The following is a 26,231-nucleotide window of genomic DNA, read 5'->3' as shown; positions in this document are numbered from 1 at the left end:
ATATATAAATATATATATGAAACAAGATAGCAAGTCAACAGAATCTCTGTATAAATGGACACAGTTTTGTTCAACTCCTAAAAGCACAAGAGATGCTCATTAATTGACCACATTCAGAAAACAGTGAAAGGTAAATACTAACCTCAGGCTCTAACCATAAATTACATAGTGGTTCCCAGGGAAGGTACCTAACAAACACAGCACCTGAGTAGAAAATCACCTCGTGTTGTTCAGGTTTAAGATGTGAACTGGGGTATGGCAGAGAGTCTGGAAGCAGGAGTTAATTCATTGCTGAGCCAGTATTTATTTTTTGATATTTTATTAAAGACAATAATTACTTCCTTATGAAAACTGGTTAGGTGGCTGATCTTGTCAGATACAAAAGTTACATTTTTAGTTATATAGTTCTTGTTTTTATCTTGGTCTTAGCCATCCAGCAGAAAAGTATAAAAACGAGGTATAAAAAGTAAATCCATATTAATATGCTGAGCTGTAAAAACTCAAATCAGTATCTTCTGACATTGCCAGTTCTGCAGATAACCCACCAGTATTATGGACCACTGGACTATACTGGATTATTTTGCTGAATTCACGCACTTACAATATTTGAATGGCAGTGGAATAACCATCGCTGACAAAACTAAACATAAAAGGGGATATAAATGAAGGACCATTTTGTAGTAAAAAAAAAGTATATACCTGTATATATAAAATAAATATACAACAACTTTCTCTTAGTTCATGAAAAGAAAGATTTGTGCTAATAGTGTTTAGACAAGATATCATGTCTACTCTGAAAAACTACTACTAAGGCAATAATATGCAATGTATTAATTATTGTAACTGTCCTACTAACCTGTTTTGAAACTCTCATTGCTATTTCTTTCTCAATAAAATTAATTTTAAAAAGAAATTTTAAAAAACCCAAAAGCTTAATATCATTGCGTGATCAGTTTACTGAAAGGTACACCTCTATGTGAGAAGTCAGTGTGTGGGGCCTTCTTCACTCCAAGCAGTACATCAACATCCAGTTAAAGTATACACACGTGAATGCCCCTGATATGGGAGGTTGTTTTAATTATGCATATAACAAGAGAGCCACTGTATATAGATTAATATCCATGAAATCTATGATGCTTGTATTCTTTTAAATGTTAACTGCCTACTGCCCCTAAATAATACTATCTTGGTATTTGTATTATCTTCTGTATTATGTGCCAACACGAGTTTTTTGTGCCTTTCAGTGGATCAGCAGCATCTAATATACTTTTGAATCATAGAATACATTACTGGTTTTGTGGGGTGAAGAAATCAATCAAGGACATATGTCATGAATTATTTAAAGCTACTTTCATCCAGTTGTTGAAAACAGTAATGTTTCCACTTACATGTATTTTCATACCTCCAGAATTTCATCTCTTTGAAAATCTTTCTTTTGGATTAGAATTTACTATGAGAAAATTAAAAATCAGTGGCTATGGGAAAATAGTTTGGTTTTGCCTTCAGATATGCAAGTATCTGTCTGATATAATGTGCTTAGTTTAATTAGTACATTTGCTCAAAGAAACACAAACAATACCTAGGGCATAGTTTCAAGCACAATTGGGGACTTGGGAAAGAGACGGTCACTTATTCCAATCCTATATACAGAAATAGGGTTTGTAGAGGTTGGTCACATTCCTTAATTTCTTCATCTGTCCTCTCCTGGGACTTTTGTTTACAAACTACATTAGTTTCTAACACTTCTATAACAAATTACAGTGGATCAAGTGGTGTAAAATCTACTTTCTTATAGTTGTTACAGAAGTTTAAGATCAGGACGTGAGCAGGATGGTGTCTTCTGGGACCTCCATCCTTGGCATGCATATTACAACCATGTGTCCTCCTCTTATGACCCCGATCACATTGAATTCAAGCTCACCCTATGGACCTCATTCTAACTCATTATATTGTGAAAGACCATATCTTCAAATACTTTCTGAGGTTTTGAAAGTAAAAATTTGAACATTTATATTTATTATTTATTTTTTATGTGTTTGGTACAGGGTCTCTACACACCTCAAACTTGGAGTGATTCTCTTGTTTTCAGCTTCCCGAGTGCTAGGATTACAGGCATGAACCATCATGCCTAATCTTGGTGGCTGGCTCAGCACACCAGGGGGCAGGTTTGGCATGACATGTGGTGCTGGGGATCAAGCCCTGGTCCCTGAGTTTGCCTAAGCAGGAGCCTAATCTGCTGAGCTCTCTCACCAGCCCTGAACATAATGAATTTTTAAGGGACACAGTTCAATCTATAATATTCTGGGCTTGCCAGATAGTTCAGTGGACTAAAGCACCTGCTCAGGCAGATGCAGGGACTGGGGTTTGATCCCCTGCATACTGTGCTGGCCCCACCCCAGGGGGCACTGAGATGGCGAATGAGAATGGATGTGGTGGCATGCCCGTAATTCTAGCACTTGGGAGTCTGAAAACAGGAGACTCGCTAGGAATCCAATCTGTGTAGTAAAACCCTGTAGATCCTATACTAAATATGTTTAAAAAAATCTATAATATTCCTCTTCTTATATTTCCACATGGTCATTCCTCTGTAGCTGTTTTTGTCCAAATTTTTGCTTGTAGGATATTAGCTGAATTAGACTGTCTTAGTGCAATTCCCTCATTTTGATTTATCTCTTTAAATGTCTTATCTATAAATACAGTCATATTTTGAGGTATTGGACATTAAACTCTAACTCTTAATTTTTTTGAGCACATATATAATCTATACCACAAGACTTGGTTTAAAACGTATCAATAACCACACTATTGTATCAGATCTAACTTCTACTTTTTGATATATTACTAGGCCTTTCAGGTTTTTGAGTTTAAAAACTGTGGCATCTAAACATATTTTGACCCCACTAAAATTGTAACTAGGACTATTATCATTATTATTATTTGTAATGTATTTACTACAGGGTCTCACTACACAGATTGGACTCATAGTGATCCTCCCATTTTCAGCCTCCCAAGCACTGGGATTACAGGCGCGAACCACCACGTCTAGTCTCAATCCCTAGCTCAGCGAGCCCTGGGGGAGGGGGTTACACAGCACATCTGGGATTGAACTCCAGTCCCCGTGCCTGCCTAAGCAGGCACTTTAGTCTGCTGTGCTATCTGGCCCACCTGTAGGACTATTATTCATAGAGTGTTTTTGTTGTTTTAGTTTGTTCTGTTTTGCAGTGTCAAAGGTCTAACCTGGAGGGAAGCACTCCCTCCACCACTGCGCTACCCTCCAGCGCTACTCACAGACTATTTTTCTCATTTATTTTTAATTTGTCTCTTCACCTTTACAATCATAACTGGCCTGGCTTCCTTTTAGACTCTTTATTCGCAGTTGAAATTTTAATTACTATTTAAATTCTACTACCTCTTACTAATTTTTCAATTTAATGACATTTGTGCCACCAGTTGATAGAAGTTTAATGAAATTATATAGCAAATGACATAGGTATTATGATTTTTCAAAATGCCTGTATGAAACAGAAGTTCTCTATTCTCTTTGGGATTTGGCAACTATTATATTGCTTTTATTTTTTGCTTTATGTTTTTAGTTCTGAAAGGCCACACGCCTGCTTATCTTATCCATCGAAAATCAAAAGAAGTGTTTGTGGCTGAAAAGTATGAAATTATTATTTTTTTTAATTTTTTATTTATTTATGTGTGTGTGTGTGTGTGTGTGTGTGTGTGGCCAGCTCAGCCCACCAGGGGGCGGGGCTGGCTGGCATGTGGTGCTGGGGGATTGAACCGCGGTCCCTGTGCTTTGCCAAGCTTGTTCCAAGTAGGTGCTTTAGACCACTGAGCCATCTCGCCAGCCCCTGAAAAGTATGAAATTATTCGCTGCTGCATTTGTAAGACTCCCTTTACTGCCACAGGTGGTGGCGCACCCCTGCAGCGCCAGCCCTTGGGAGGCTGAGGAAAGAGGGTCACCCGGAGGCCACCCTGGGTTACACAGTCAGTTCAAGGCCAGTGTTGTAGCTCAAAAATCAGATGACAACGAGGCAAGTCCAAAAGTCAAAAGAAGTGCTTTGTTTTAGCCGGTACCCAGCGGCAACACCCGGCACAAAGTGCCTAAGTGCGCCCCGGGCTTTGACAAGGGTCAGTATTTAAGCTTGCAAACCGCAAAAACAGGGAAGGAGTGGAGAGGAATAGTCACAGGGATGAGGAATTGGGAGGAACAGTTCGTTGAGATAAGGTTTGGGGAACAGATATCATAAGACTTGAGTCACAGGGGTGAGGAATTGGGAGGGGTCGGCACATACAGAGCAGGAACTCGGCGAGGCTGGAAGGGCAGCAAAATAGGGTCAATTTTCACAGGGTGTAACAGCCAGCAGGAACTATACAGTGAGAGTCTGTCTCAAAAAACAAACAAACAAAAGAAGTCAGTTTGTCTGACCTATAAAGTCACAGGAAAGAGGAAAACACATTTTTTTCCCATCCTATGACTTGGCCGTTTTCTTGTTTTATGAATAAAATAAGGTAAATTTATACGTTTAACTGCATGAACTCATAAAAATCAATGGCGTTCTGTTGTGAAAATATTGCTTGATTTACATAAATTTTCAGGAAATAAGATGTCAGTATTTAAGAAAATATAAGTTTTTGGAGACATTTCAATAAATGATTTCTGAATAAAGCAATAAGATAAAATCAATGAGGAAAGATTAGACTGTAGGCTATTGAACAGTGCATGCTGTGAAAGTTTACACCGCTGTCTCTGCTCCTCATTTTTCATCTGTGTAGCCTACAATATTGTCAGCATATATTGTGGAGCAACAACACAGTGACATTATACTGGAAGAAAAAAATTAGCATAAGCCATCCACCATAAAAACAGAATGACTTCCTAAAGTTTGGAAGTCAGTTTTCAGCTTGATTGCTAGATAAATACCCAAATTATCTTGCAATCTCATTAACCTGACACAACTAATTAAGATGCTGGTGTGAATCAGAGTGAAACAATAAGGCTTTCATTTAAAAACAGTTATCAAATTTTAATTTTAAAAAAATTGTCTTTTTCATAGCATCTTTTTTTTCATAGTATCTTTATTTATTTATTTAGAAATAGGATTTTCTGTTTCTTTTTCTTTTTAAATTTATTTAGTACAAGGTCTCATTTCACAGATCACACTCATAGTGACCCTCCTGTTTTCAGCCTCCCAAGCACTGGGATTACAGGCACGGACGACCACGCCCAGTCTCAAGCATTGTCTCAGTGCGCCCCGGGGTTGGGACCAGCATGGCAGGGCGAGTATCAAACCCCTGTCTTTGCATCTGCCTAAACAGACACTTTAATCCATTGAGTTATCTGGCTGGCTCTTTCATAGCCTTTTTAGAAGGTCAGAAATAAAACATTTTGTTTTAATTGGACAATTTCAAAAGTTTAAGAATTACTAACACAATGATTCTAGACAGAGATTTCCACTTTCCTTAGTCCTCTCAACTTCCACGCCTTCTACAGCCCACTCTTCTTTATTCATTCCATAATACTATATAAAATTAAACTCCCAGGTCAGCAATATCGCACTTTATCAGTATATCTACTGTCCTCTTTCTGAGTGGTTAATGCCGAAGGGAACTGGAGCTGCGGTAGGAACAGGGGTGGGTAGTACTAGCCTCCTGTGCTGAGAAGGAAGGTCTTTCCTACTGTGGTTTTCTCGGGGCTCAATCTGAAAGCTACCGATGTAGCCCAGCGGACTGTCTGCTTCCTGTTACTGCCTCCTTCCAGCAGAAAACTCAGACTGCCCAACTCGTTCAGGGGAACACTGCTGCTTGGACATTTGCCAGCTGCCGGTACAGATGAGAGGCCTGCAACCTACAAGTGAGTGGGGCAACTCCGCAGCCTACGTGCTGCAAGCTAGCTGGGGACGTCAGGGACTGCAGGTGCCCGGGAGGAAACGGCACAGAAGCCTCCAGCACACTGGTGCAGCAGCAGACAGCGTACCGCTGACCGCGCTGCCCAGCTGGAAAGGCGGGGGCGGGGCATTCAGCACTCATGACAGGCTCTGCGGAGGTCGCTCACTGCGTGTTAGGGGTCCAGTGAGGAAATCTGACCAGTAGATTTGGACTTGCTTTTTCTTCTTCATCCTTTTTTTTTTTCTTCTTTTGTTTTAACTTTTTCCTTCTACTTGCCTGTGTTTCCGCTTTTATATGATTTTATTTACTTTTATATTTCTCTAGATATTTCTCTTTTCCATCTTCTTTTTCATTTTACCTTCCTTTTTTTTTTTTTTGGTGCTGGGGAATCATTTGCCAGGCAAGTGCTATACCACTGAGCATTCACCTCAACCCCTTTTCCTTCCTTCTTCAAACATCTTGTTTCTTCAATGTTCACTTTCCCCACTCAATATTACTTTAAATCACTATTAATATTTAGGCTTTTACTTTCCATTTTATTGTCCCTTCTTTCTATTGATAATGATGGTATTGTTACTTTTAACTTCACAATTTTTATTTATTATTAGTGCCTGTTCGGAATATATAATGATTGCATTCATTATGGAGAGTTGGTATACCGACATGGCACATCTGAGTACCTTCATGTCCCTTGTACCCGTGCTTTCTAATTTCTAATTCCTTCTCTTCTCATTTGTCAATTTCTATCTTCCTTCTTCCTATTATCTTTTGCTTTTTTCTCTAATTGACATACTTTGGGACTTTCATATAAGAAAAACTATGCAAAATTTCAATATGTGTACCTGATTTATTTCACTTAAATGGTGCCTTAAGTTTCACTCCTTTTCCTATAAGTGACTCAAGTTTGTCTTTCTTTTTGGTTGAGTAGTGTTGCTTTGTTATAAATACCATGGGACAGCAATTGTGAATTAGCCACCTGTGCCCTAAATGAAATCACATGTGTCCTTATGAGACAGAATATTTAGTCACAAAACACTGAGTTGGACAAAGAGTAATTCTTTCCTAAATTTATAGAAGATATCAGCCCAACTAAGACCTTGACATTATCTTTGCATGATTTATTTCAGACTGTTAGCCTTCAAAAATATTAGTGAGGGCCAGTGAGAGGGCTCAGTGGATTAAAGCGCCTACTTAGGCAGATGCAGGGACCAGGGGTTTGATTCCTGGCTTGCCATGCTGGCCCCACCCCCGGGGCTTCCTGAGACAGTGATTGAGACTGGGTGTGCTGGTGGCACCTGGAATCCCAGTGCTTGGGAGGCTGAAAACAGGGCGATCATTAGGAGTCTGATCTGTGTAGTGAGACCCTGTACTAAGTACATAAAAATATTAATGAATAAATTTGTATTGACTATCAGGTTTGCAATTATTTGTCATAGCAGCAGTCACGAAGAAAGATCCACACGAATGATTGAACAGGGGGTATGGAACAATGATGGTAGCAATCTTAAGCAGACAAGAAGTCCATGGGGATTTTCTAGGGACTTCTTGGGACCTTACCCTGAGTCACAGACTGAGCACTAGAGCTGTTACCATAACAAGAGGACCCAAGACAGACAGAGAGAGAGAGAGAGAGAGAGAGAGAGAGAGAGAGAGAGAGAGAGAGAGAGAGAGAACAGAGAGAATTTCCTTTTTTATTTTGTTCTTTCTATATGCTTCTTAGAATACAGCAAGGCTTGACCAGGTTGGGGTAAGGTAAAATAAAGTAAAAATAATGATAGTAATTCTTATAGTTATGATAGAGAAATAGCAATCAAATATAGCTTGTGTTAAGTTGAAAATGCATGGAGAAAAGCTCTAAAGTTCACCAATTTGTTGCACTGAACTAGCGATTTTGCAACAGCAAGCAAAAACACCACAGCAACACCCAGGATTTGGAGGTAGATTTATTTATGTCAGTGGGCACTGGCTGAGAACATTCCCAAAATATCAGACCCTTATCTCTGGTGGCCTGGGGCTTATACGGGGTGAATAAGCAGGAAACACAGATGCACAATGGTATATCCACTGGGGGTTGGCTCTTACAATATGCATCATCATGACCAGCCATTTCTAGGAGACAAACACAACCAGAACTGCAATAGGAACTATTACCTTGGAAATTCAGAAACTGAAGTATACTGGCTGAGTGTGGGTGATGGTGGTGGTGGTGGATTTTCTGTAACATTCCTCTCCTCTTTTAGTTTCCCCTGAAAATCTTTTCTGGGTATATTGTATATGATCTTCTGACTCAAGGACCCACTAGAAGCAGTAAGCTTAGACTTTCCAGTGGTCCTAGCCAAGGTCACTAGTATTGTCATATTAGAGTTTTTCCTAAAGTTGATTTTTAGGAAGAGACATAATTCCATCCTGTCTATGCTAAAACACTACTTTGGCACAATAATGAGGAAAGTGATCTGACTGAGGAGAGTGTCTGCTGTCCCTTGGATGCTCATCAAATCTTGGCCAAGAGTTTGATGGACTGTTTTAATATCTTGGGGCAATCATCCATAAACCACAGTTAGAAGGGGCATGGGAAACAAGCACTGGGGTAAGTGGCCTGAAATAACATAAAAATCAAGGGGAATATATATGGAGCAATCCTTGAACGATGTCCTCAGCCTTTAGCTGTGCCTGGAATGGTCAGTGCACAGTATGACCAGAGCAGGGTTTTGAGTGCTTGGCTCTTCACCATGAGCTGTCTGGTGAAGGTGAATTTTCCAGTGGCTCTAAGGCTGAATTTCTGAAACTTTAAGAGCTAATAATACAGTGTGTGTAGGGATGTCTGCAGGTATAACTGATCTTTTTATTAAATCTTTATGGTGAATACAAGCTATTTTTTTTTTAACTTTAGGTAAGCAAGGACTTGGCACATATTTTGTATTTTACTGAAGTAGTCTGAATGTTTATAAGGAACCAGATAGCAAAGCAAAGCAGCTGTCATGTTATAAAGCAAAAGTCATGTAGTACATGGTCACATTTATAAAAGAAGTAGAGAATCAAAAAGGCCAGAAGACAGAGAAAATGTTGGGGGTGAGCAAGACAGACAGCCGGCACCACTCTCAGGGCTGGAAGAAGCAAGGATGAGAGGAGCTTTCGGAGCCTCTCGGTGGTCACAGGGTAGAAGATGGCGCGTGGTGAGTGTGGGGGTCGTGGGGGCTTTGGGGAAGGATCTAAAACTACATAGCATATCTTCCCCTGCTGGAGATGAAGACTAAAACAGAAAGAGAACAGGAAAGACATCTTCTTTTAACTTCCAAAACCAAAACTCATAGCCCCCATCAAATGATACCTCCAGACGTTCTTTGGGCAAGGTAATGGTAAAATTCATTTTATGGGAATACAAGTAGTGCAGAGAAAGACCAGGGAGAGCAAAGGTGGCAATGACTGACAGCCTGGAAGATATCAGTCCCACCAAGGCATCAAACATGGAAAGTATTTTAGGAGAAATATTTCCCACACCCATGAGAAGCCTCAACAACCCGCTGTGTAGTGAAAAGATGCATTCACTTTCATATGTCCCGTCTCTGCGCGAGTTTCACTATTATAGCATGTAGGTAGCTCATGGAGTCACTTGTAGAAGGATTAATAAAGAGAAGGAAAAAATTGGAAGGTGTCTCATAAAGAAAGAATTGAGTATAGTTTATTTAAAACAATACCATGAAGATGTGTCTATGATACCTTATTTTAGAATACCACAATTCATACATCCATAAAGTAGAAAAGCTGGTGCATTTGGTTCCCAAATGTGACCTAAACCCATTATGGTTTTTACATTTGCATGTTGTGGAGGAAATATTAATGTGCATGGTTTTGAGGTGAGCCACATATTTCACTGGTAGTTTGATTCATGTCTATGTACTAAATATTTATATAATATAAAAAATTAAAACTGTGACATAACTCCAGAAGGGTTTTCACTAAGGAACTATGGCCATGCACATTAGACTTAATCTGACTTTAATTTCTACCTCCTTAAAGACATGGTAAGGAAACACTGTGTATAAAAGAAATATCACTTTATTCCTTTGCTTAAATTTTACTTTATTCCTTTGCTGACTTTGTTGGATATCATCTGCTTCATACTGGCTACATTTCTCTTCTGATTTTTATTTTATTTTAAAGAGTAAAAACAAATAGCAGAAACAAAGAGAAAAATGGTAACAAGCAACAGTGCGCGTAATATGGAGTTTGAAAACAAGAAATTTTTTGTATTTAGGACAGGGTGCGCAAAGTGTACAGGGTCTCACTGCGTAGATCAGACTCATAGTGATCCTCCTGTTTACAGGCTCCCAAGTGCTGGGATTACAGAAGCGCGCCACCATGCCCAGTCTCAGTTGCATCTCAGCATGCCCCAGGTGCTTTAATCTGCTGAGCTATTTGGCTGGCCCTATAAGAATAAAAATTTAACAATGGTTATCATATTATGTATTTTCATTGTCAAATCTGTTGTCAGATTAACAGATATAGGTATGCAAAATTGGTCAAATAAACATTAATTGTTACTTTAAACAAACTTTATTACTTTTTTCTTGTCCTTTTTTTGTATTTAGGACAGGGTGCGCAAAGTGTACAGGGTCTCACTGCGTAGATCAGACTCATAGTGATCCTCCTGTTTACAGGCTCCCAAGTGCTGGGATTACAGAAGCGCGCCACCATGCCCAGTCTCAGTTGCATCTCAGCATGCCCCAATTTTGTTGTCTTTGATGTAGTTGCTCAAATTACAGATAATAGCATATAGAGTCAGTCAATGTGAGAATTTGAAACATGAACTGCCACTTTCAAAAGGCTGATGGAAATGAGTACTACAATCATCTCCACTATGCAGAAATATACTTTGATAATTCCACCCCTTACATTTTTTCCTCTTTTCCCTTTACTTCATCTTTAACGTTTATCCCTTATGCTCAGTTTATTTCCCTTATACTGTATCTGTTATTCCTTTCAGATTTTATTTATTTTTTTCAGGTTCTCACACTAGGAAGACAATACAATATTTACACGTGTGGGTCTGATTTATTTCACTTATGAGTACAGGCCTCTAGTTTCATCCATTTATCTATAAAGGTCTCAAGTTTGTCTTTCTTTATAGCTGAGTAATACTCTATTGAATAAAAATACATCTTTTTCAAAATTTAATTTAATTTTATTTTGAAGAGTAAAAATAAAAGCAAAAACAGCAGAAATGAAGACAGAAAGATGGTAACATACTACAATATATATGTTGCAGATTTTCAAAACAAGAATAGCCAATTAACAATAGTTGTTCTATTATCTCTAATCATCAAATCTGTTGCTCAGATTAACAGATATACTTATGCAAGATTGGACAATTAATTGAATATTACCAATTGTTTTCAAGAAACAATTTTTTAACCTTATTTTACTTTTTAAAAATTGTTTTAAAGAGAGTATAATAATAATTGATAAGACATTGGAAATGGAACACAGGAAGACCAAAATGAGAGGTATTAAAACATGGTTTTTGTGTTACACATTGCTGTCCTCAATGTAGTTGTTTAGATCACAGATATCAACATACAGAGTCAATCAAGGTAAGAATTCTACACATTAACTGCTATTTTCAAAAAAACTGATGAAAATTATTAGTACAATAATCTCAGCTATCCTGTATATATACTTGCATGTTTTTCCCCCTTCTGTTTTTCCTATCTTTTCTCTCATCTTTGTTATTTAATCCTTAAGTTTCTTTCTGTTTTACTGTATCTATTATGCCTTTCAGATTTTATTTATTCTTTCAGCTCCTTACCTTAGGAAGACAATATGATTTTGACACATGTGGGTCTGATTTATTTTACCTATGATTATAGCCTCTAGTTGCATCCACATAACTATAAAGGCTTCGAGTTTGACTTTATAGCTGAGTAGCACTCCACTATGTAAAAATACCACATCTTTTGAATCCATTGCTCAGATGATGGGCATTTTGGTTGTTTCTGACATTCAGCTATGACAAATTGTGCTTCTATAAACATGGTTGCACGTGTATCACTCTGGTATGATGTTTTCGGGTCTTTTGGGAAAATACCCAGAAAAGGAATTGATGGGTTGAATGGGACTTTCAATCCTAGTTTTTTGAGGTGTCTCCAGACTGATTTTTATACTGCACTCCCACCAGCAGTGAAAAAGGGTTCCTTTTGGCCCACACCTCTCCAGCTTTTGTTACTTAGTTGACTTCTTTATGACAGTCATTCTTTCTGGGGTAAGATGGTATCTCAATGTGGTTTTATTTTGAATTTCTCAGATAACCAGGATTGTGGAACATTTTTTATGTATTTATTTGCCACTTATATATCTTCCTCTGAGAAGTCTGTATTCATCTCAGATGCCCATTTTTACATTGGGTCTTTGAATTTTGGTGGTCTGATTTTTTGGGGGGTTCTTTATATATTCTACTTAGAAGGTCTTTGTCTGAGTGTTTATTGGTTAAGATTTTTTCTCAATTTGTGGGTTGTCTTTTCACACTGTTGGTAATTTCTTTTGATGTGAAGAAACTTCTCAAATAAGATGAAACCCCCATTGTTGATTGATTGGCGCATTTCCCATGCAGTTTGGTTTTTGTGCATGAACTCTCTGCCTACCCCAATGTCTTCATGATTTCCACCTACCTTATATTCCAGGGGATTTAATGTTCTGAGTATAATGTTTAGATCTTTAATCCATTTTGACTTTAGTTTAATGCATGATGATAGATCTGGATCAACATAACAACATGACTTTACTTCTTGTACTTCATTTTTATACTTTTCTGCTGGATGGTTAAGACCAAGATAAAGCAAGACCTATGCAACAAGAGTGGAGTATTACTCAGCTATAAAGAATGATAAACTCGAAGCCTTTATATTGAAGTGGATGCCACTTGAACATATACTCATCAGTGAAATAAACCAGACACACATGTGTAAATATCATATAGTTTCCCTAGTATAAGAACTCAAAAGAAGAAATACATATAGAAAGGTATAATACAACTAAAAGGAAAGCAAGAACTTGAGGACTAGACAATAAAAAAAGAGCAAGGAGAAGAGCTAGGAAACATGATAGGGGCAAGCCATACTGTTATATGTAGAAGATGGGTAAGGCAATGATCCTGAGATTCTTCAGAAGATTTTTGAGTCTCGCACTTAATTGGAATGATTCTCAACCTGACTAACTATATATACTTCCTGTTTTTGATGAGGTTGCACAAAGGTTTATGGGTTTTTATTTAATCTTTCAAAGACCAGGTCTTTGAATCATTAATTCTTTGTATTGTTTTCCTTGTCTCAATTGCATTAATTTCTGCTCTAATTTTTATAATTTTCTGCTTTCTTTGGTCTTTGGGCTTGGTTTGCTCTTCTTTTTTTAGAAGCTTAAGGTGCAGCATTAGGTTTTTTATTTGTTCTTGTTTTGTTTTCCTAATGTGTGAGTTCATCACTATAAATTTCCCTCTGAGAAGTGCTTTCATTGCGTCCCACAAATTCCTGTAAGTTGTGCTTGAATTTTTGTTGAGTTGTAGGTATTGTTTAATTTAATCTGTTAACCCAATGGGTTTACAGATTAAATTAACCCATTGTTGCTTAGAAAAGTGTTGTTTAATTGTCATGTGTTTATGGGGGTTTTGCAGTTTATTTTGTTATTAATTTTAAGTTTCATTGCACTGTGGTCAGATAATACTCATTGGATAATTTCTGTTTTCTTGCACTTAGGCATGATCTATGCACTAGCACATGGCCTATTTTAGAGAAGCTGAAAAGAATGTGCTTCAGATATTGTTTGCTGTGTCCACTAAATCCATTTGTTCAAAGGTTTGGTTCAGTTGGGCTACCTCTGCTAATTTCTTTTTGCCTATTTGACCTATCATTTTGAGCTAGGGTCTCCTGTTGAGATTGTTATATTGGTTATTAGATTTTTCATGTCTTTTAAAATTTGTTTTATACAGTTGGGTGCTCTCATATTTGGTGAATACATATTTACAACTGTTATCTCTTCCTGTTGAAGTTTCCCCCTAACTAATATGGAGTGACTTTCTTTATCTTGTTAGATCATTCTTGGTTTGAAGTTCAGATTTTCTAAAAACAGGAAAGCTATCCTTGCTTTTTTTTCTGAGTTTTTGGAGCATGTAGTATTGTTTTCCATCATTTGACTCTTAGTCTATGAATTTTTTTTGTTGTTTAAATGTGTTTCTTGAATATGACATATCATTGGATTTTATTTCTTGATCCAATTTGTCAATCTATTTCTTTTCTTTTTTTTAAGTATTTAGCAAAGGGTCTATAGGGTCTCACTACATACATCAGACTCCTAGTGACCCTCCTGTTTACAGCCTCCCAAGCACTGGGATTACAGATGTGCACCACCACACCCAGTCTTAATCACCATCTCAGTGTGCCCTGGAGACTGAGCTGGCACTGCATGTGGGGATTGAGTCCTGTCCCTGGGTCTGCTTAAGCAGGTGCTTTAATCCATTGAGCTATCTGGCTGGCCCAATCAATGTATTTCTTTTAATTGGTGAATTGAGTCCACTTACATTGATGGTTAAAATTGATACATATTGGCTTATGTTTGTCATGTTGTCTTTCTGCTGTTGGTTCTCTACTTTGCCTGTGTTTAATTGTTTTCCCTGTTTGGTGGGTTCTTTCTGTTGTTCTTACAATTGTGGTCATTTTGATTCCTTTCTGGAATGTCTTTTACTCTGAATAGGGTTGGTTTGGTCTCTATGAATCTCTTTGCTTTTGTTTGTCATGGATTTTGCATCTCCATCAAACTTGAAAGAGAGTTTTTCAGAGTATATCAGTCTAGGTTGAAATTTGTTTTCTTGTAGGACTTGGAATACTTTGTTCCTTGCTCTTCTAGACTTGATGGTTTGTGCTGAAAAGTCTAATACTTTTTTCATGGGTTTTTCTTTAAATGTGATCTGTTTCTTTTCTCTAGTGGCTTTTAGTATGTTGTTGTTATGCTGAATTTCTGGGATCTTGATTAAGATTTCTGGGATCTTGATATGTCTGGTTGTAGATTTAATTGGGTTGATATTATTGAGTTCTATGTGACTCAGTTACCTCAATGTCAGATTATTTTCCCATATTTAGGAAGTTTTCTGATATTACCTCTGCCCATATTCTTTTTATGTCATTTGTGATGCTTTCTTCTTTTTCATTGATGTCTATTAGTCTCATGTTGTTCATCTTTAAATCACCTTGCAGATGTAGAATTACTATTTCCTGGATTCTTTATGGTTTTTTTGGGGGGGCATTAATTTTATTGAGAAACAAATAGCAATAAGACAATTTCAAAACCGATTAGTAGGACAGTTTCAATAATTAATACATTGCATATTGTTGTCTTTATAATTGTTATTCATAGTACAAGATGCAGACATGATATCCTGTCCAAACACTATTAGTACAAATCTTTCTTCTCATTGAATTAAGAGAAAGTAGCTATATACCTAACTTAACTATTTTGTATATACAAATGCAGGATGGTCCTTCATTTGTATCCCCTTTTTTGTTTAGTTTTGTCAGAGATGGGTATTCCATCGCCATTTAAATATTGTAGGTGCTTGAATTCAGCAAAAATAATCCAATATAGTCCAGTAGTTCATAATAGTAGTGGGTTATCTGTAAGATTGGCAATGTCAGAAGTTGTTGACTTGAGCCTTTTACAGCTCAGAATATTAATATGGCTTTACTTTTTATACTTTATGTTTTTAAGAGATCTTTCTTTAGCTGTTTGCTAGCTGCAATTATATGTCCAAAGTCTGAAAGTTTATCTTCACTTTCATTCAAATGATTTTGCCAACTTGTGATGGAGTTTTTAATTTTCTGTCTATCTCTTAGTATTTGCTTCATGAATTCTATTTCTTTCCTATATTGGTCATTCAAAATTTGAATCCTTTTTAAAATTCTCTTCTATCTTTTCTCAGTGTCTTTTTTAGAAGTGATTAGTAATTTTTTCACTATAATTATCATTTTTTTTTAACCTGTGAGATTATTTCTGGTCTGATTTCCTCTATACTCTTCTGTGGTTGTTTCTTTACTTCAGTTGCTATTTTTTAATCTTTTATTTATTTATTTATTTATTTATTTATTTTTGGCCCAGGAATTGAATTCAGGCCCATGCACTTGCTAGGCAAGTGCTTATTCTACTGAGCTGTTTCCCCAGCCCCACTTCAGTTGCTGTTATTTCAGAGATTTCAGGTGTGTGACTTCCGTCTGCTTGTATGCCGATGTCTCGTGGATTTGTTCTGGGGGGCTGGGGGCCTGAGATTGCATTTAGCTCCTTTTTTTGGTCACTTTCTTTTTCAGAAAGAACTCTTTTAGTTTGATTTCTGTGATTTTTTTGTGAAAGTTTGATAGTGGGCAGCTGTATCACTACCATTAAAACATCTTTGTAAAGAATCTCTTCTTTAGATATCTATTCTGTGTCAGAGATTCTTTCTGTGTGTGTGTACTAAGTTTGTGCCTTCTCTATTGATTGAGTGTGGGATATTGGATTCCATTTGGCACTGTCCTCCATCCTTCAGTATAGGGCTTTGGGGAGGTTATTACTCAAGTGTCTTATGATATTATTGCTCAAGGGAGAACATGTGGTTAATTACAGTAGTACAATTAGCAATACTAATAACAGCTCATGAACTTTAGACATTGACAAACTTTGTTAACTAATGGTTTTGTATTTTTGACCATAGGAGCAAGTACTATATCTGTATAACAAAGCTAATCCTAAATTGGTAATTTGTATGTACACTGGCTCCCCTGAGTTCTGTCTGGGTATCTGCCCTTCAAGTAGGGGAGACTTCCCAGCACACTAGTTCATCTAAGTTATCTCCTGCCACATCAGTACTGCAAGCATCCTCCCTGTAGGTCCGGGTCTCAGTCTAGACCCCACTGGGCCTAGCAGAATGTGCCAGCTCACTGGGTCCAATTTTAGGCCTCAATCCCTTTTCCTATGTCCACTTCACCAAATTTAGCCCACTATTTTTGGCTGCCTCTACTGCTCCACAACAGGCTATATTTCTTATTACTGTATACTGGAACAATGTTTCCTCATTTAAAACATGAAGTTTCATTTAATCATTCCATAGTGTATGCCTATGTAATAATGTCACATTGTACCCATGATGTAGATAATTGTTTCTCAATTAAAATTGATGAGATAATGTAATGTTTAGAAATACACACAACTCTACCTATTTGTAAAATAAGGTCTTAATTTTTCATTGCATTAATACAAGTTATGTAATGAGTCTTACAAATGATTACTAATAGTTGGTTTCTTTAATTCACTCTGCACAGATCACATGTTCTTCATTGACTTCAAATTTAAATATTTTTGCCACACGTCAGCTTTCTTTTCACCTGTTGAAACCTGTTTTTATTTGTGTCCCAAGAACTTTCTGTGACCACTACTACTCCATAATGATAAGGGTTCAATGGGAACTTGGGCAGAGATCTGCAATGCCTTCTACTACAAGTTCTATATATTTATGATAATATTTACATGAATAGCAACCTTGATAGTTCTCCTTATGGCATTATTAAAGCTCTTTCGACAGCAGTTTAAGTGTGGATTCTAATCTCAAGAACAACAATTATTTTGCCCTCGTATTCTCTAATATTTTCTTTCTGGTAGGATAGGGGCTGATTTTTTTGCATCTATACCTATGGCTTCTACCCACAAAATATACCACCCTTTCATCATTTTATGAAAAGAACATTGCAAGTAAGAAAGATAACATAAAATATATGACCCTAATATTTATAGGCCAACCAATGGTTTATGGTTTTCATGTTATTTTTCTGTTTGGCTTTTCCTGTCTTCTACTGTGTAAATATTGTCACCGTCCTGAATTTAGTGCTGCTTCCTGTGGTCAGACTTGCCAGAATAACACAAAATATGCAGTTAGTGATAAAGCTCAGCCACATCCACATGGGTAAACCTCATTGCTCATCTTTCTTTCCATGATGCTGTCTTCTGCTCCTGGGTCAAATAAATGGCTGTGAGCAACGCTTTTGAAATAGCTTCATCTTGTTCATTAGGCATGGCATCCCCCTCTGCCCATCATCCTCAATTTTATCCCTGAGAGCTTTTCAAGTGGCAGTGACTGTGTGGTTGGAGATATTCCAGCATGCAGTGTGAGGTGTTGATGTGTCAGCCACACCTTTCACACCCACAGAGAGATATAAGCTGGTGACTATGGTCTGTGCAAAACAGTAGACCTGGAACATATCACGGTCCAGAGATTTCCATTTAATCTACAAACTGATAATGAGTAATGATGAATGTCCTTGGCCCCACTTTCTATAGACAAACAAACAGAACTCTCTCTCTCTCTCTCTCTCTCTCTCTCTCTCTCTCTCTCTCACACACACACACACACACACACATGACCACTAATTAAGTGTTTAATATATGTTTATACATTAAATCATGTTTACAATATATTTCCAGTAAACTAGTTGGTTGCATTTTACTTTTTACAGATGATAGGAATGAATTTTAAAGGGGTTATTGAACCTCCTCAATTTTAAAGTTGAATTAAAAACAAAAGAAATTATTCATAACTACAGATTCTTACCATTTCATTTTTAGGAGAAGGAACAAAAACAAAATAAAACAAAACAAAACACAAAACACCTCTCACTTGGTCAGTATTGATGGTAATTTTTTCTTTTTTTGAACTCATAGCGATTCTCCTGTTTTCAGCCTCCCAAGCGCTGGAAATTAGAGGTGCGCACCAACACGCCCAGCTTCAGTTGCCATTTTAACATGCCCTGGGGGCTGGGGTGGGTACTGCATGCCAGGGATAGAACCCAGCTGCTGCGCTCTACCTAAGCAGGCGCTTTAGTCCACTGAGCTATCTGGCTGGCCCTGGATAGTAGTTATGAATGCTAGAGTCTATACTTGAATGTTTATATTTTTAGCTGTGTGCTATGATTTTTCCAGAATTTTTGTGTGCTTAGATTTCCTTTGTTTACCTCATCAATGCCATAAATTTTACACTAATGAGGCAGATATTTTGATCATGACTTCAGTATATTTTTAAATGGCATTCAGTTTTTAGAAATAAATCTTATTTTCACCTGGCTCACTCACTCAATCCTTTCAATATACACCAATTTATCCATTTGTTTATTTTTTATTTTTAATTTAAGTTTATTGGTACAATTTAGGTATATACAATGACCACATTCATTATAGGGAATTTGTATCTGGACATATGTCTTTTTTCTATTTAGTTATTTATTACATTAATCAGAGCAGCAGATTTGATAATGAACATGATATATCTTGATTTTTCTTTTTTCTTTTTTTGCATTCCCATCCCTTTCCAAAACATCTTTCCTCTCTCTGTTAATTTGGTTTTCATTTTATCCTTCTTCTCTCATTTTTTCTTTCCCTTCATTTCTTCACTCTCCCGTTCCCTATTTCCCTTTTCCTTTTGAATAGTTTCTTCCTATTTCAGAATATCTGTTGTAAACTTATATATTATTGTTTGCATTTACAATTTCTCACATCAGAGAGATAGTGTAACATTTACAGGTGTTTGCAATTTATTTCACTTACGATTATTGCCTTAAGGTCCAACCATTTAGATATAAATGTCTCCATTTTAATTTTATGGCTGAGTAATATTCTATTATACTAAAAAAAAAGCCCCATCTTTTTTTATTCATTCCTCAATTAGTGGGCATTTGAGTTGTTGCCAAGATTTAGTTATTACAAATTGTGCTGCTATGTCCATAGGTGCACATATATTGCTGTGGTATGATGCTTTTAATTCTTCTGGGAAGATCCTAGAAGGAGAATAGCTAGGTCCAATGGGACCATACACCTTTTCATTCATTAAACAATTAATTATGTTAAAAGTCAGCTGTAGTTGACTGAGCATGGTGGCTCAAGGTTGTAATCCCAGCACTTGGGAGGCTGAAGCAGGAGGACGATTGTGACTTTCAGGCCATAGTCTGTTACATGGAGCTCAAGGGCAGTTTGAAGTACAAAATAAGAACTTTTTAAAAAGGGTCCAAATCCATCCATCCATCCATCCATCCACCCACCCATCCATCCACCCACCCATCCATCCATCCATCCATCTGCTGTGGCTTAGGCGCAGTTTGAAGAACATAAATACTAAAACAATCAGGAAGAATCCAGTGGATGTCCATGTTACTAGAGAGACCATGACCATGTATCAGAGGTCAGTGGCTCACACGTATATTTTCATTATGTTCCCCCTTTTCTACACATGTGGAGCTGTATGGATAGAAATGCAAATTTCACCTAATAGAGAGGGGTAGCAAATTTTTTAACTTGAGTATGCTGTCTTTTTATATGTACTGGGGCTGCCTTCCATACCTGTTTACAAACATTTTCATCCAAGAAAGAACACTGCTGTTTCTTGTGGTAACCAAAAGTCTTGGAGAGACTCACCTTAGGGAACGTCACTTAATGTGCAGTGTGAGCACAGGTCAGAGGCTGGTTTGAGCCAGTGGGAGAGTGAGGGGTAGGTGTGGGATTTACTAGAAAACCGAAGCATACATGACACACAAGTGTGCACTGTATCCAGCAAGTGGAGTCATTATATACACATGTGTATGTATAAGTGAAAAAGCACTCAAAAATTGTCCAAATTCACATTTATGATAGGTTGAAAGATGCTATGCAAATAAAGACAGCATTTTAATTTTTTCCATGGTATTATAAGCATCAAAAATTGAAGTATTTATCTCAATAGATTTTTGGCTAACAGAGCACTTTTCTATACTAATAAGAAATATTTTTTTCCTATGAAAGACTTAACTTTCAATATCTTTAGATCAATTGTGAATGTTTATCATCAGCATTGTTAGGAGCAGGAGGTAAAGCTTTTGATATTGGATGTGATTGCAACAGTCCCTTCAGCAATCATCATGGGACAAGATTTGTAACTAAGAAGAGCCGGAGACTCATCTTCTCATGAGACATGTAAATTTTATGTGCAACTATATAAATTTATTTGTACGCATAAAGGATATTTCATTTAGGATTTTTGGATGAATCTTGGTCCTTGTTTTTTGGCACTGTGCAATATGGCATAAGGAAGCACTCCTAGGGGTGGATCACACATTCTTGGAAGTAGTTTGAGGATAATGCTAGAAAGCAAGAGAAAGGCAAGTGGTTGCTGCCCAGCTGTGGGTGCCCCAGCCATGCAGTGTTTCCCTCCCACCTGCTTGGCTTGCTCATTCCCTTCTGTTCTGTGTTTGCTCATGGATCTTTTTCATAGCAAGGCTTTTCCTCATGCTCTTATTTAAGCTTTTACTATAACATCTCATATGCTTTCTTTGCTTGGCATTTTCAGTTCCCCCTTTTTTGGTTACATGTTTCTTCATCGTATTATGCTTTTTCCACCTTTGTGTTCCGATTCACTATTGTAGCACAGTCAGAGCCATGGAAAACAAAGACATCTGCTTCTTGCAAGGGATCCTGCTGCATCTGTGGCTCCTAGGAGAAGCCAAACACTTAGGGAATACTCTAATAATCATTTCCTAAATTAAAATTCATCAATTTTAGTCTGAAACATTTTCAAAACCAGAATTGGGGCTGCAATCTGCAAAAATATGGTAATCTAAACATCCTTTGAATGTTGCTTCATTTTGGCAGGGAGTGGTGGGATACACTAATTTTACCACTCTGGAGGTCTCATTGCAGCCTGAGTAATTTATTTTACTTTCTTTCTTTATTTTTTATTTTTTGGTGGAACCAGGGCTTGAACTCAGGCCCTTGCGCTTGCCAAGGAAGTGCTTATTCTACTGAGCCATCTCTCTGGCCCCAGTCGGAGCAATGTAGAGACTTAGCAAGACCTATATTAAAGTAAAATAAATGAGGCCTAGGTATGTAGCTCAGTAGCTTAGTGTGATGGCCCAGAATTTAACCCTAAGTACCACAGGAAACAAAATACTCATTTGTAAATATTTATTTCTGAAATTATAATTAGTAACATATTAACTGTCCAAAATGATAGCTTTGGCTAGGGAGAGAGCTCAGCAATCTAAGTGCCTGCCTGGCAAGCACACAGACCTGAGTTTGATCCCTGGTACTGCATGCCGTGCCTGTCCTGAAAGCAGGAGTGGTTGTACACACCTGTAATCCTAGAGCTGGAGAGTCTGAGATAAGAGGATCGCTATGAGTCCGAGCTGCATAGAGAGACCCTGTATACAATAAAAAACAAAGTAATCAATTAAAAAGAAAAAAGATAGCTTTCACTGCCATGTTTCCATATTTGACTATATTGTGTAGGTTTTAGTCACCCTCCCTTGCTTATCTTCGTTTTAATCTTTTTGAAGATCAGTACCATTTTTCCATTGGAGATGAAAGATGGGAGATGTACCTGCTTTGCAACCATGTGAAATTTATTATTTTAACCTAAGGGAAAATATTCTGTTCTTTATTGAGTGTTGAAGGGGAAGACTGAAAATTATTCAAATTGGCTCCCTAGCACTTCCTGCACATCCAGCACATCATTTTGCAAATGCGATCAGCAACTGCAGATACGAAACACCCTTCTCGGGCCTCTCACATGTTGGGCTGCACCCTGGCAGGCTTTCTTCCTGCAGCAGCAACACCCAGCACTTTCTTAGCCTGAGTGAGAGAGTCAGCCACACTTCAGGGACCTGGGATGAAGTAAACAGCTGCAGGCCTTTTCTTTTCTTTTCTTTTCTTTTCTTTTCTTTTCTTTCTTTCTTTCTTTCTTTCTTTCTTTCTTTCTTTCTTTCTTTCTTTCTTTCTTCTTTCTTTTTCTTTCTTCTTTCTTTCTTTGTGTTTCTTTTTGTTGTTTCTTTTCCCCTTTTTTATAATTTATTTTAATGAGAAAAAAGATAAAAAAGATAAAATAGCAATGAAACAGTTTAAAAACAGTTACAATAATTAACATATTACATATTGTTGTCTTTGTATTAGTTATTCAAAGGACAAGATGCAGACATGATATCTTGTCTAAACAATATTAGTACAAACCTTCTCATTGACCTAAGAGAAAGTAGCTGAATATCTATCCTAACATATATATATATATATATATATATATATATATATATTTCTACAACAAAACAGTCCTTTATTTATATCCCCTTTTTTGTTTTGTTTTGTCAGAGATGGGTGCTCCATTGCTGTTAGAGAAGCTGTATTTTGAGAAATCCCTTTTTCCCATAATTTTATTGAGAAACAAATAGCAATGAGACAGATTCAAATCAAATTGGTAGGACAGTGTCAATAATTAACACTCTGCATACTCTGTATTTTGAGAAATTTTTAAAGGACCTTTACATACCTGATTCCAGTCCAAAGATTGTAGGTATTTGAATTCTGCAAAATAACCCAATATAGTCCAACAGTCCATGGTAGTAGTAAGTTATCAGCACAACTGGAAATTGTCCGAAGTTGTTGATTTGAGCCTTTTACAGCTCAGCATATTAATATAGCAAAAGTAACATTTTTAGTTATGTAGGTCTTGCTTTAACTTGATCTTAACTATCCAGCAGAAAAGTGTAACCACAAGGTATAAAAAGTCAGGCCATTTCTTTCTCTCTCAGTTTCTAGGACTCTGAAGGGTTCCCAAGCCACAGAAGAATCTTATTTAGAAATTATATTCTAAAATTTAGTGTCTCTCATGAAGCATTTTTTAGTAACCTCAGATAATAGAATAAACCAAATTCCTTAGAATCACAAAAATAGGTTTTCTCAATTAAGACTTCAGTCATATTTTCTACTTTTACTCATAAAACGGAGTCAAAGTACCAAAAGTAACTCTTCCAGCTGTGCTCATGGATATATTACACACATCTCTATGATTTTATTAATAAATTATGCTGTTTATTAATAACATCTAAGACTTTTATTAGACAGAGGCTTCATGTGAGCTCAGATTGGTAGTTAGGTTGTTACTGAAGTCTCCCAGCTTGCTGAAAAAAGGTCAATCGTTTTTAGAACCAAAACAGTGAGGCAGGGAAGCTGACTTTATCCAAAAAGCCAACTCAAGAAGAGGATGAGGGAGCTCTTGTCACCAACTGTTCCTTTCCCAAGCTGATTTGGGGTGCGTTAGGTAGGCAGCTGATCTGCGTCTTCTGTCCGATGGTACCATCCCATAATGGCAGGGCCACAGGACATACGTCTGATCCCAGTCACACATTCAGGAGATGCTTTCCTGTTCTGCTAATCTTAAAGACAATGATAATGTCTTTGGGGTTGCTTGGTGCAGATATGAGATGTGCTACACCGCAGCCAGGCTGGAGGGAGGCACCAGCTGCCATGAGGTCTTCTTGCTGGTTGTCGGACCTGTTAGAATACCTGTTATCCAAGCAATTACAGACTGCCAGTAAGGAACAAAAACATCTTAAACCCTTGGTTACAATCTTAAAATAAGAGCCATTTTTCACATAATCATTTATCTCTGAGATATATTACTCATATATAATGATGGTAAGTACAATTTAGGTTTTATAGTCAAAATATCATGATCATCTTACACTTAACATCATTCTGGTCAAAGATTTATTTTTCCTGTCACACACAGACACACACAGACACACAGACACACACCCTTCCTGTGTGCATATACACATAAATATTCCTTTTACTAAAGTTAGAACTTCTTTTCCAACCATACAAACAAACTTGGAAAAAATTCTTTGAAGGACTGCTCACTTGTCAATGTTCTGTTTAAATATATTATTATTGAATATCCTGAAATATCATAAAAATAAAAAATAGACTGGTATATATAGATACTTTATTTTTTAAAATTTTTTAGTAGATTGCAAATTGAAAATGAATTATTTACAAACATAATTGAATATAACAATAAAAACTGTCCAAAATAAAAATGAAAATAGTTGGGATCAGGGCTCGAACCGGCAACCTCGTGCTGTAGAGCCTGACACGTAAACCTGTAAACCACTGAGCTATATCAACACCTTAGATACTTTTAAAAATTAAGTTATGTTTGTTGAAGACAGAAAAAAAAGGGAAATAGAAAAATACATAATTAAAAGCCTACTAAAACTTCTATAATGACTGCTAAGTTACACAAAAGTATGGTTACAAATTAGGTTATTTGTTTTAATTTGGATTTTACTTAAATAAAAATCAGACAATGCATTATTAATAGTGCATGTGCATATATATGAGACTCTGCTACACATATATGCAAATATTTTAACACATAACACTATATAGTGAAACGTTGGTTTACAAGCATCATATGTTCTGGAAACTTGCTTATAATCCAAAGCACTTGTAAATAAAAGCCAATTTCCCCATAAAAAATAATAAAAACTGAGTTGATTTATTCTGCAGTCCAAAAATATTCCAATAGTCCTATAAAATTGATTACAATGTTGTACAAAATAATAGAGAAAATACAAAATATAAAAAGAAAACAGGGCCGGGAAGATAGATCTCTGGCCAAAGTGCCTGCCTGGCAAGCACAAGGCCCTGAGATTTCCCCCGTACCAAAACAAAGAAGTAAACAGATTAACCTGCACTTACCTTTGAAAACCTTTTGGGCTGGTGTGGAGGAGGCAAGAGAGAGGAGCACTGGTGTGTAGGATGACTTTCACTGTCACTAGTGGAATCTCTGCTGTCTATTGACTTTTTCTTTTCATGCAACTTTACCAAGGAATATATCCAATGACATTTGCTTTTACTTCCTGTTGAGGATTTCATGAAAATGTGACATTGCATTGTTGTTAGGTAGATTCATCATTCACATTGCTACAGCCTTATTCTGGTGGTGTTTTATACAGAATTTTGTGCTGTTTCTGAGATTTTTACCTGTCTCTCTAATCTCCTTTGAAATGAGGAATTGTGCCACCTTTTTCTCCTCTTTCTCCACAGATGAGACTCCTCCATAACCTTTCACTGTTGAGAGATGATTACCCACGATATCTCGGGGAGCAAAAGAGAACCACTACTCAGCTGTGATCATGTGGTGTTCGGTGCCATGTACTACTTGTTTTGCAAGGCACACTCTGTTTATCAAGTTTAAAATATCTTACAAATGTTTGCTTGTCTGGTAGAACAAGTTACTCATGGTCCAAGGTATCACAGTATATCCAGTATACCTGCAGTTATTCATGCTTCTAAAGTTAAACAAAAACTAAAAATTCCTATAATAATTAAAGCAAAACATGCTTACAATTTTGTATAATGAATATTTCTTTTTAGACTTATTAGGGGAAGATAATTCATCTTGTGCAATCCCAATATAATTGATTTTATTTTTGGCAGAATCGGGGATTGAACTCAGACCCTTGCGCTTGCCA

The sequence above is a fragment of the Octodon degus genome, unplaced genomic scaffold (genome assembly GCF_000260255.1).
Source record: "Octodon degus isolate 3935 unplaced genomic scaffold, OctDeg1.0 scaffold00012, whole genome shotgun sequence".
Lineage (NCBI taxonomy): Eukaryota > Metazoa > Chordata > Mammalia > Rodentia > Octodontidae > Octodon > Octodon degus.
Note: the sequence above shows the minus strand (reverse complement) of the source record.